The sequence below is a fragment of the Xenopus tropicalis genome, chromosome 8, assembly GCF_000004195.4.
Source record: "Xenopus tropicalis strain Nigerian chromosome 8, UCB_Xtro_10.0, whole genome shotgun sequence".
NCBI classification, from domain to species: Eukaryota; Metazoa; Chordata; class Amphibia; order Anura; family Pipidae; genus Xenopus; species Xenopus tropicalis.
Window position 1 is genome coordinate 46,735,049 of NC_030684.2, and position 12,762 is coordinate 46,747,810.

The 12,762-nt window shown below is 39.2% G+C and overlaps 1 protein-coding gene across 5 annotated transcripts in view; it reads left to right on the forward strand.

Annotated features, from left to right (window-relative positions):
* arhgef9 (Cdc42 guanine nucleotide exchange factor 9) overlaps positions 1-12,762 on the forward strand; it is a 216,215-nt gene that overhangs the window by 153,871 nt on the left and 49,582 nt on the right. The gene's annotated exons all lie outside the window — the stretch shown is intronic.

The following is a 12,762-nucleotide window of genomic DNA, read 5'->3' on the forward strand; positions in this document are numbered from 1 at the left end:
CTGTCACTACTCCCAGTATGTGTTTGTGACTGTCATGAGTATCCAGTTATTACAGGTATGGAGGCTGTGATCCAGAATGCTCAGGACCTGGGGTTTTTTGGATTACCATGCTTTAGGTCTGCTAAAAATTAATTTAAACATTAAACAAACCCAATAGGATTGTTTTGCCTTTGTTTTATTATTACAGAAAAAAATAGATTTTACAAAATGCCAGTTATTTGATTAAAATGGATTCTATGGGACATCACCCTCCTGAAACTTGGAGCTTTTTGGATAACAGGTATCTGGATAATAGACCCCATATCTGTACTGTACTAATTTGTTATCAGCACCCATAGCCGTCAGAAGGAAGCCATAACTGTATGCCTTGGGTGGGGGTGGCAGACAGTCTTTTTATGCTGAGTGGCAGAATCAGACACAGGGCATTGCTTCCCATGGTAAACGACTTTCCAACCTTGTGTGAATTCTGCTTTCTGAAATACCCTTCTATGGTTTAATAGATAATAATGAGAGAGGAGATGGCAGTATTCAGGCATAGGGCCTGATTCACTAAAGGGCGATAAAAATTATCGCACGCTTTTTTGCGTTAAAAAACGCAAAATAATTTGCGCACGATTCACCATAGTATTATCGCGTGCGAAAAATCACCATTTTCGCATGGGTTATTTCTCGCACTAGTTTTACTGCATGCGTTAATTTCCGCGCTGAAAAGAATACGATCGCATGATTCACTATAACTTTTGCGCGCTAAATATCGCATTCGGCTATGCGAAAATTAACACCTACTACAGGCAGGCGAAAAATTATACAAAAGTACAGTAAATGATTTTTTTCAATAAAATATGGACTTACAGTGTTATTTATTCAAGTCTGTGTTTCCCCTAGAGTGAGGCAGCCGCCAGTTTGCAGCGAAATGTTCATTTTTAATACAGTAATTTTCTGCAAGTATTGGCGTGTATGGCTAACATGGCGTGCGTTCATTTGCGCGACTATTTATATTTGGCTACAAGTGATGAAATGTTTCGCCAGGCATGGATTCGCAGCAAATTTTTGGACGTGCGTTGAATTTTTTTGCGGCGGATTTTTTCATGCGTTTCGCAAAACAATCCGCCAATGGCAAAACGCCTGAAAAAATTTGCCACGCAAAAATTCACCGCACATACAAAAATTTATACAAGCGTCAAAAAATAATAGTCACAGCAACAATTTTTTTGCCCGCACAACATTTTTGCCGTTTCGTGGATCTTTCGAAAGATTTGCTAATTTTTCACTAAAGATAACCAGAACACATTTGCTCATCACTAGTGGCTACTATTTATAAGCATCTACTATTTATATGATACCATTTATATGCTACCATTTATATGTGGCTAATATTTATATACACCATTTATACGCGGCGACAATTTTTATACACTATTTCTAAGCTACCATTCATATGCGGTGACTATTCGCGGGCGTAATTTAGCACATGTACCAGCAAATACCGCATTGAAATAGTCTTCGCGAGTTAAATAACGCATGCAATATCGCGCGTAAAAAAGCGCGAGTATGCTTATAGTGAATCGTGTGAAAAATCGCCAAAATTAAGCCGCGGGAAAAATTTTAGCGCACAATAAAAATAGCACACGTTTTATCGCCCTTTAGTGAATCAGGCCCATAATGTCTTATAATACAGAAGATTATCTTGATCTAAGAATATATTTACTGACAGTCAAGTTTAAGTGAATATGCACCCTTAAATATATAACCCTGAGAGATGGTTGAAACCAAAGTACATGCCAGTGATTATATCAGTGATTGCATATCAGAGGCTATGGATCATTTACATTTTGCAAATTTTTAAGAAGAAGCAGAAGCCAGTGGAAGACTGTAGATATTAGTAGGAGGAGAAGTTAAGGTGTTATCTGCTAAAAAACAAACTAATTGGAAAGTTTGCCCCATCCAGTAATCCATAGCAACTGATAAGCTGTTGCACTACTAGTGCAAACATGTGATTGATTGATAGGTGTTACTGAAATAAGGCAAAATGTATGTTTATTATTATAACCCCTAAGTGCTGAAGCCATGTACCTCCAAGAAGAATGCTAGCCACTGCATCACATTATAATGGCAATGGAGCTAAACAAACTCGTGCCACTTATGATGAGCTGGAATATGAAATCCATACTGCTGCATTAGTATTCCAAACACATCACTTATATAAGTAGCCTGTTTAAGAGTTAAAGCCGAACAAATAAATAAATTAGAAGCCTAATCCTGTTTTTTCATTACGGTAGCTATAATAGGATAGCCGCGTTCGCTTTTGTAACAGAACTGGCGTGTGGGAGAAAGCTGACATTGGCATGCCGCACGGAGAATGTTCATTCCCGGGGAAAAGCAGCATTAAATTTTAATCAGAATTACATTTTACTTCTAGCCATTATGCAGAAGATAAAGATAACATAGAAGGAACCATAGACTGCAGTATTCCAGATATTTTTGAATCACATAACTCCCAGCCACAGACTGTCCAGGGTGCTGTGAGTTGAAGTTTAATCACATAATAAGTTTGCCAGTGGAGATGGCAGAGTGACAATCACGAGAATCGAATATCTGAAGACCCCCCCCCCCCCATTACAACAGTAATATCTGTTTTCCCTCTGCACAGCCCCATTAATCTGACTTCGATTTTATGGCCCCGTTGTCCAATTTGTCACAATCCCTGGTAACATTGTTAGGCAGGGGCCCAGATCAATATTTACATGGAGCTGTCATTAAGTCTGGCTCACCCTGGTGACTTTATTATTTTCATGCAATGTTATTTTCATGTGACTAGTTGCACACAATTAGCACTATTGTTTACCGCAGGGCTATACACTCCAGTGCTGTGATGCCTCACATGGGGCCCCTGATTGCTCCAGAGACCTGCATGTTAGATTTCATGTTGGCGTTACAGTGCAATACAATGAATTTTAATGGAAAAAACAGGGCAATGCAATACATTAAATAAAAGAAAATACATAAATAAAAGAAATACAGCGTAGCAGAGCCCAGAAAGGCAGTACATGGCCCCTGGGCCCCCTGTTGGGCAATGCTGCTGTTGTGGTTGTAGTTATGCTCTAATAGACCTGCAAAATCATGCAATTTAAATGCAGCTGTACTGACTGAAGTATGGGGCCAGGACTCAGCCCTCTCCAAATGTCCTTCCTGAACAATGACATAAGTAGACATTACTGCCCCCCTCCAAAAAGAAAAAGAAAATACTGTTGCCTCCCCCAGGAGTGGATGGGTCTGCTGAATCCTTTGTCACCCTCCTGCCCCTAATTTGTATATAGAAACTCCAGCTACTGCACTGCAGCAAATCAGTGGGCACATATCGATCAAACTTGCCATGAAAACCATTATCTAGGTCAACTTGTTCAATGACCTTCTGTCTTCTTGAAGTGTTTATTGCAAATAATTATCTTTCTACATACATAAACACTTGGATCTTTAAAGGAGACATATAGAATAAATGAAAATCCCTCTAATCTCGTAGGCAATAATAAATAATATATGGTGCTGATGGGCTAAAAATGATCAGTAACTTTAAAAATGGCCCCTTTCTTGAGCTCTTTTCAAGAAAGATGGTCCTTGTCTGTGTTTCTAATAAGAGGTGGGCACATTCTAATTGTCCCTGCCAGAAGCACAGCCCAGCAGTGACACAAGCAGAGATAGGATTCAGTTCCCTATCAGGTCCACCTAGCAGCTGGTTGGTTATTTGGTTCCTATCCTACAGTGCAGTGTGCTGAGTGCCACTGGCTCCCCTGCACAGCATGGGAAAGGAAGCAGCAACTGGAACAGATGGGCTTTTGCAGAAATCTTCAATAACTCAACCCAAAACACTACTTTTTTGAAGATATTCCTTCTATGTTTAGCATGTATATTGCAGCGGCACATTCTTATTTTTCACACAATATGTCTCCTTTAAAAATAAGTAACATTATATATATATATATATATATATATAGACAAAGTACAATATGATTTCTAAAGCATGTCATATGGCCAGACAGATAATCTTGTGCTGTGTTTGTGTATACATTATTTTGTTATAGGTTGTGTTTGTAGCAAAGTAAGTGAACTACAGTCTAACAGACTGTTGTATCAGCATATTGCAGTGACTCACCCCAGCCGTACAACATTAGTGTGACTTTTGTGACTTGCTGGGGGATGTCCCGTGATTGAAGTCATGCATGTATGTGGTCAACTAGGTGTGACCAGTGGTACCCAAGCGAGGAATCTGATATGGTTGCTCTCAGTGAAACAAATCATACAGTGTGGGTGACCCAATGGGACAACTGTTTTTAGACAATATACATGTAATTGCATTTGCAAATAATGTTTTGTCTATCACTCACCTGTATGCCTTCTTCTTAGGAAAGGTACTGGCACTAACAATGTAGGTTTACATTATCAATAAGGAATAAACACAAAATATAGCATGGCTATGGTGGAATGGCTTTTTTTCTCAGAAAAGGTGTCATGATCTCTACTAGTCTAATGGTGAGCAGTTGTTCACAGTGTGTGCAACTGAATGGTAGTTAGTTATGCTGATAACCAATCACTACCATCTCAACATTAAGCCTGAACTTAGAACATATCTAATAGGTGTGGGGGTGAACTTGCCAAAACTGCTCTGACTTTCTCGACAAAATCCTACACTGGTTCTTGTGCCAAGTCTATTATTGGATTGATCAAATCAGCGCTTCTGTGGTTTCCCCTTGTGACTTCTCTCTTGGCCATGTGTTACTAAAAATGATGCATTGAGTTATATGGTAATTAAAAAGAGTCACATTGTTACATAAAGGCTGCTTCTGGGAAAACAAAGCAAAGTTCTACACTAATTATCTTTTTAAAAAATCTCTTCCTGTACTTTTTAGTTGTAAAGTGAGATTGTAATCATTTTGGGTAGGTTCCTCCTTGTTGACTCTATTCTCTTGGGATTTGCTGGGGCCTGTCCAGCAAGTCCCCAGTGCAGCCAATCAGTAAGGGAGATGTGGTGGAAGAGGGGGTGCAGGCAGAAAAGCAAGGCTGGAGGAGAGTGCAGGGGGGCAGGGGTACAAGTGGCCTAGGGGCGCACCACAACTAAATCTGTCCCTGGCCACAGTAAACCCCTCAAATCCCTGGTGCAATAAAAGAGCACAATAATTAAGATTATAATCCTTTATATAATACCAATATATTTTACTGTGCTTTTCAGGTACCACCTGTTCACCAGTCACTTCATTCCCTGCTCCAGTGAAGTTTACAATCTTCGGTGCCTACCAAATATATCATGCAGTGGCTATTGCACTGAGAGGCAACCTGCAAGCCTTTAGATATTGTTGTAACTTCTTAGCATCCCACCTATAGTGGGCAAGAATCCCTATGGGCTGCAGGCTGCCTGGCAATGGGCTGTTGTATTATTGAACTGCTTCGGTTCTGGTAAAAGGTCTAGCTTGTGATCTTTTCCTCACTCAAATCCCTTACCTTTGTCTGACATCTTTCTGTTAATTGTCCATTGTAATAAACATGCATAAGAGAGATAATAAGTATGATGACTTTGAGTAAAAGGCCCAAGATCGTTTGAAAAGCATGTATAAAACAATTTTGGCTGTAATAACATACAATACATATGGCACAAGGTGCTGAATGAACTGAAAGTTCAAATAGAGAAGAGACTAGGAGAGACAGGGTTTTATATTACTTTTAGGGTAAGTACGATTACTGGGAACATTCTCAGCTATACAGATTTTGTTTTGTTTAGAAAAATATATATATATATATATATACTATTTGAACAAATTATGTGTAGACATGTTGCCCTTTGTTACTGTATATTTGGTGAATTTTTGGTCAGCTGTCAAGATCAAGTCACTCAAGGCTTAAAAAAAATATTATGAGCTCAGCCCTTCTTGCAAAAAAAGTACATTAAATCCCATCAGGCTTAAACTGTGAAGTCTTCCTGTTATGTTGCTTAAATCTGGCCCAGTTTCTGCTGATAAGGCATATTCGATCAAATTAAAGAGGGATCTTTGATGCTGTTTGCTTTGCAAGCGCCCCGGAGACCTTGTGCTCAATTTGAAGGCACTTTGCTCATTTAGTGTAAGTTTTTATGTGGACAAAAAGTATAAACTTAACTCCTTGATCCCCAGATGTCTCTGTAGCACATTGTCCTTTTCCCTCACTGTTTAAGGAGAGTTTGCAAAGCCCAATAATGTTATTAGTCTGTATATGAAATCATATTAATGTTCTTTTCTCCGGTAACAACGTACGCTGTCACTGTCTTTCTCCAAGGACTGTTTCAGGCACTGAGGCCCACTGAGACTGGGGGCCATGGCAAATACTGTGTCTCCTGCTTTACAGGCTGAAGGTGAAAGCAGTGATGTTAGATCACTATTTCAGTGCTGGAGATGTTGGGTCCTGTAATTCTGCCAGCAAAGAAATCCATGATGAGCGCCTCCTGCAAGTGCTGTAAGAAGGATGCACAAGCCTCATCCCATGAGTTGGGCCACGTCAGTGAGAGGAATTACCCAACGCATGTTATAATGAGTTCTATTAAATTCTGCATTTCTAAGTTAGGTTTAAACGGTGTAAAGCTTCCCAGTTAATGATGTGTATCTAACATATTAAAAAACCTGATTAACATTTGAAACTGGACATAACATTGCTTGTCTGCATTGATTCATAGATTCAGTAAGAAACAGATTAATAACAAGTCATTTCATAGGCAGGTTCCCTAGATATTAATATTTAGTTATTTAAAGGGAACGTTTACCTTTACATTAATTTGCCTAGTGTACACATTTGTATTATTAAGAGGTAATGATAAACCATTCATCAGTTGCCATGTATTAGTCACCTGTTAAAAAGCAAATATGTGATTGGTAGTAACTGGTTAATAGACTTAGTGCAAACTTTATAACTTTGATTGCATTACCCATTTAGGGTAAGAACCTACAAGGCAGTTGAAAAGTTTTTCCACTGTTTTTCCAAAGTCGCACAAAGTTGCCTGCAGGTGGGATTACCGAAGCAATGCAAAGGGCTTTCCATGGGCGACTCTTATTGTTGCTGGTGAAAAGCATTTTAGGAGCAGTTTGTCAGAGATCTATCACAGGTGACTCAACCACTTGGTGGGTTCTTACCGTTAGGCTATTTGCAGCTGGACTCTGTAGTAGGTTGTGAGTTATTCAGTGGGTTCTTTCAGACTCTCAGGTAAAAGGTTTAAATACCAGATACAATACATTATTTACAAATATACCCCTTGCACACCATGAGTGCAATGAATAGGGCTTGTGTTAAACAGTTGCAGTGACCAAACATGGAGTAGCTTCAGTCTCCCAGTTTGCTCTCTTTAGTTAAAGAAATAACAAAAACCATATATATTTTTAATTAAAACATTAGAAAAGTATGTTTAGCACAAGCCATATTCAATGCACTGTTTTTAAATTATTACTATTGATTATTTTTTAACCACTTGTAAAGTTGCAAAGAATATATAGAAGGCTCAATCACTTAACCAAATTATTACTTTTAATTGCCTGACAATTAAACAACATGACATGGACTTCACTTTGGGATTGGCACCAGCTGCTGATTTGGCCTAGTCTCCACCAACCTAGCTCTCCCTCAAGCAGCTTTTCTCTCACACTGCCAGAATGGCTGCACCCCTTCCGCCTCCTGTCCAACATACTGTATATCCTACTACAACCAACTTTATTCTTCCCCTGTTGAACAAAAATGAACACACCCTTACATACTAATAGTGAATGTTTTTAATATGCCACCACAAGTTCTGAGCTCTTAACTCCTTGTTCTGGGGTTTAATTATATAACTTACACATGGAGATTCCACAATAAACAGATACATTATTCTCTCTAGAGCCAGAATGATTTTTAGATCAATGTTCCCAGTCATTAAAATTGCTTGCCCTGTGTGGTCAGCGTGATGGTAACTCCCACTTCCTAACAAGTGTAATGCTGGCATTCGCTTTGCTTAGCACTCAGACAAATAATACATTTCTTTATAGGTAATTATAACTATCCAAAGCATTCATAAATACCCTCAAGCCTATCTTCAAAGGAAAACCACAATATATTTTTTAGTAGGGTTTCTCTGTTGCACCTTCCCTAAAGGAACATTCTACTTAACAGTTATTGATTTAGAAAACATTGCAAATTGTTTATGGCTATTGTTGTTGAGTAAAACAAGGCTTATTAGTTCCAATGTTATTGCTCAGCAAAATCCAAGTAGTCATTTAATTGCTTCCCACTGGAGGGGGTGTTTGTAATGAAGCTTGTGGATGGGATTTTAAGGATACTCATCAGAAGGGCTGGAAACTCCCTCACTTATGTATAAATACAAACAGGCAGATTAAAAAAAGAGTGACTGTAATAAATGCAACTGACCAATATTTTACCAGAACAAAAATGTAATTAAAAGGTTATTTATATCCTAATAACTGACCTATCAAAGAATTGTATCAAATTGGCATATACATATCAGTAAATATTAGTCTTTTACACATTTTATTTTGAGCCACCATTTTGTGACGTTACTGATCACCTGACAGGAAATAATGCAGGCTTTGTAACAGGAAGAAGTGTGGGAGTTAAAGACACAGCTCTGTCCATTTATAGGCTTTTGTAACCTAGCATGTGTGCCGTGGCTTGTGTAGCAGCCAATACTCCCAGTCAAGTATAGTTTTCAAATTAGGGGAATGTCTAGATGTAGTGAAACCTGAGGTGGCAGACCAATGTCACCAATACTCCCTCAGCCTTCTCCAGTGCTCAAACCAGGGCAGCAGGGATCGAAGATAACAGTTTGTCTCCTACATAAAAAGAGTAGAATTTCAGATTAAAAATAAAGTTATCTGGGGTGGCATTTTTACGCTTTTGTTAAAGTGCCATCTGAGGAAACGTTCTCACCTTGCTTCATGGCAAATTCACCCCATTTAAAGGGACACAGCAGAAACCATTTATGCTGTGGTTGGAATCAGCCCGCAATGATGCTTTATCACCAGTTCTCAGCAAACTTAGCACTTAACATCATGTAAGTTCCTGCCTTCCCCAGGGAGTACATAGAATGGTACTTAGCGACAGGAGCAGACAGCCTGTCACATTTCACTGGCCTTTTTTCTTTCACTGAGCAAACTGCTCTGTAACATCTGCTTGTCGGGATGCTTTGGAAACGATTTGGGCACAACATAATATGTCTGACATTGTTTTATGTGAGGGAAGTAAATCCCCTGCAAAGAACTGGCCACCTCTCTCCCCTGTGCTGATTGGGAGTCACGTATCGCCTCTCTTTCCAGCGCGTGGGCTGAGAAAACAGGTCAACCTTGTGTGTTTAGGCAGCAATAAAAACTCCATTGCCCTTCCACCACAGTTTCTTTGGTAGATTAAGGTACAAGTTATATATATATTTTTTTCTGGGGAAAGACTGAAAGCTTCCAGTAGCCTTGCATATTTATTAAAACGAAAAAATGCTTTTTCCTTTGGAAGCTTTAGAGTTTACAGCAAAATGTGTTGCTGAAGAGAGCAAGGCTCCCCATTTTACACAGTTCTGTAGCTACACTGGAATTCCAACTGCACCAATGAATATAAAGCTAAGATCTGAACTCTACAGGTATTTAACTTCATATTAATCTCAATCAAAAGAATGTTGCACTGTATATATATATATATATATGTAGTGTAACATTCTTTTGATTGAGGTGTTTGGACTGCCGTAGTGCTTTCAGTGAGGGGAAAAAACAGGGCCATAATGCCCTTCTCTGAATACAGTTGCTCCCTATGCAGATGAATGGCAAATTGACAGGGACTTTAGTAGATACCTGTGTAGTACTGCATTTCACAGATATGGTCTCATTTACAAATACAGTTGCAATGTAGTCTCTCTAAATTAGACACACGTGTTGCTCATGTTGATGCTATTCATTAAAGATACTTGCATTTAAACATTCTCCTTGTATTTCTGCATATTTGCATCAAGCACCATTGCGTCCCTCCATGATTCATGCGCAAGTGTGCCTATTGACACTGGAAACCCTGGAGCTACTGCCACTCTGAACATGAGGTAATTCCAGAGCTCCCATAGTGGGTTGTGTCGACCCCAATTTTGATTGCAGTGTTCTACTGATTTTGCAAAGACGCACAGCCACAATTGCATTTGATTTGATGCATTAGGCCCAACTGGTAGCAAAGCCACAATTACACTGCAATTCTGAGAAAAAAACCCACTTCATTATTGGTAACCCCCCCCCCCTGCAATTTGCACAATGTGTTTGTAAATGACTCTTATAGTGTATGTATGTCCTATGACTATGTTATATTGCACTGAGGGTTCTGACTACACGTATCATTGAGACAATATGTGTATCTGTGTGTTTGTGAAAAAAGAGAGATCAGACCTTAGATTGGAAGCTCTACTGGGGCAGGGACCAATGTTTTTCTGCTGGCAGATGCTTCGCTTTCCCTTGAATAGGAAATCTGTTGCAGAATGTTTGGGGAGTCAGTAGTAGAAATAGGTAACGTATGTCCACATTCTAGCATTTTCTGCACATGACCCATAGACTATTGTTAGTTGAACACCACGGGTACTCTTGGGGAGAGTGCCAACTTTATATTCCTGCGCATAATAAGAAAAGCATATAAAAAACCTTATATGTCCTTTTAGTAGTGGTCCTAACAAATAACCCCCAGTATGTTTTATTTAGGACTGGTGAATGAGCAGTTGTTGAGCTTCCTAGTTCATGTCTTTAAAGGACCAGTGACATCCAAAAATTAAAGTGTTTTAAAGTAATTAAAATATAATGAACTGTTGGCCTGCACTGGTAAAACTGTTGTGTTTCTTCAAAAACCCTAATATTGTGTAGATTAACAAGCTGCGCTGTAGGCTTGGGCACACTTGAAATAGGGCTAAATGGCACAGGTTAAATAACAGATAAATCATCTCTTTAAAACACCATTATATTCTACTGAGCTTATCTGCCATCTGCTATGTAACCTGAACCTTTTTTACACTACCCCTAAGCTACACAGCAGCTTTGTTTATATAAAGTATTGTAGCATTTCTGAAGCAAACATTCAGGTTTTACCAATGCAGGGCAATAGTACATTATATTTAAATTACTTATAAAAGACTTTTATTTTTTGGTGTTACTGTTCCTTTAAAAAAAGCCACAGGCACTGAAATGATAAAACGCAGTGAGATGAGAGCGGTTTGTGTGACTATTTTTGGCACCCGTCGTTTGCAGATTTGTCACGTAGAGAATTTTTTTCATCAAAAGTTTTCCATGAGACAGATCTTCTTATAGGTTTGATCAAAGGGAAAAACATGTATTTTGTTTTTTTTTTTAGATCAGTGATTACAAAGTGACAAGAACCAGAGGGGGGTAGTTGTTGGAAGGAGTCAGGGCTTAAAGGAAAGAGACTTCTACATGTAAAGTCACAAAGTCACAGACGTGTGTAAAATGTTCATCAGAGTGAGAGCTAGAGAAGAGCTGGGAGTGTGGGAAAAAGGGGTTGACTATTGTGAGGATGATGATGGGAAGCATTGATGGAGCCAATATGCTTTGAGCCATATAGAGATAATAACCATACCCTTCAATGTGTATGTAAGCAAGTGTTCATGTTTACAGTTCTTTGTTTACTCCAATCTGTATGTGAGGTCTAAATGGTTTCTGGTGTGAGTGAAACTGGCGGCCATAACATAGCCCTTCACCCAAATCATCTGTGATAATGGCTTTGCAGCCGTGATTGAGACAAAAAGGAATAGTATAGAGAGGGCGCTGACGGTGTAAAGGCATAGAAAGGCTAAAATAGGAGGCTCTTTCTAGTGCGTAGGAGATTGTGCGTAGATGAGGGAATGTTGCCGGCTGTGACGTGCATGTTGTGTTTTGGGTTTTTTCTCTGTGACTCTGTTGCTTTAACTCCTTCAGTTCTCATCTTTGTTGGAACCGCGGCTGAGCCCTGCACTAAAATGACTGCCTTTGTAGAGCAGACAAAGCAATCTTGGCCCCCGGGTGGCAGTCCAGGTTTTTATTTCTAATTGAATGTCAGTGATAGCAGGGATATTTATGATCAGATGGACACATGGTTATTACACTGCTCTGTCGACTCATGGAAAGGGTTGTGGAACTGTGGTGTTCATGAAGGAGACAAAGAGTTACTCATTAAGCATTGCTGCATTCTGTATAAAGACGATGTGATGCTTGCAGATTCTAAGATTCTAATTTAAACATATATTTAATGTAATTCAGCTATGGGCAGAGCTGTCAGAGACTTCACATGGGGGCACACAAAGGAGCAGCTGTGTATATTGGAAGAATAGGGAAAAGCAGTCTTTCTAAGCCAATGGTTTGGTACCCAAAACAACTTAGATTCAGTCTCCCTAACCCACCCCCTTTTAAAAAATGGAAACGTCCAGGTACAAAAGACAAGATTGTTTAAAATAAGATGCAACAGATCCAAAACCAATTCTTAAGTGACAACATTGACTTCTTTATTATACCTAGATACCCCGATTAAACGGTTAAAAAACCCAGACTTAAGGCGCAGTGAGAGGCAGTGTTTATATCATCATTGCCTATCCCATGGCCCTTTAGAGTTATTGAGGTACATTTGCCAGCACTCAACAGCAGCTGAATGCTAGGCAGATCACAAAAGTAGTCCTAATAACTTAGCTTGAAAAAAGACACATATGCATCAAGTTCAAACTTTTACATCTGTATATAAAACTGCCTATTAGCTACTGGA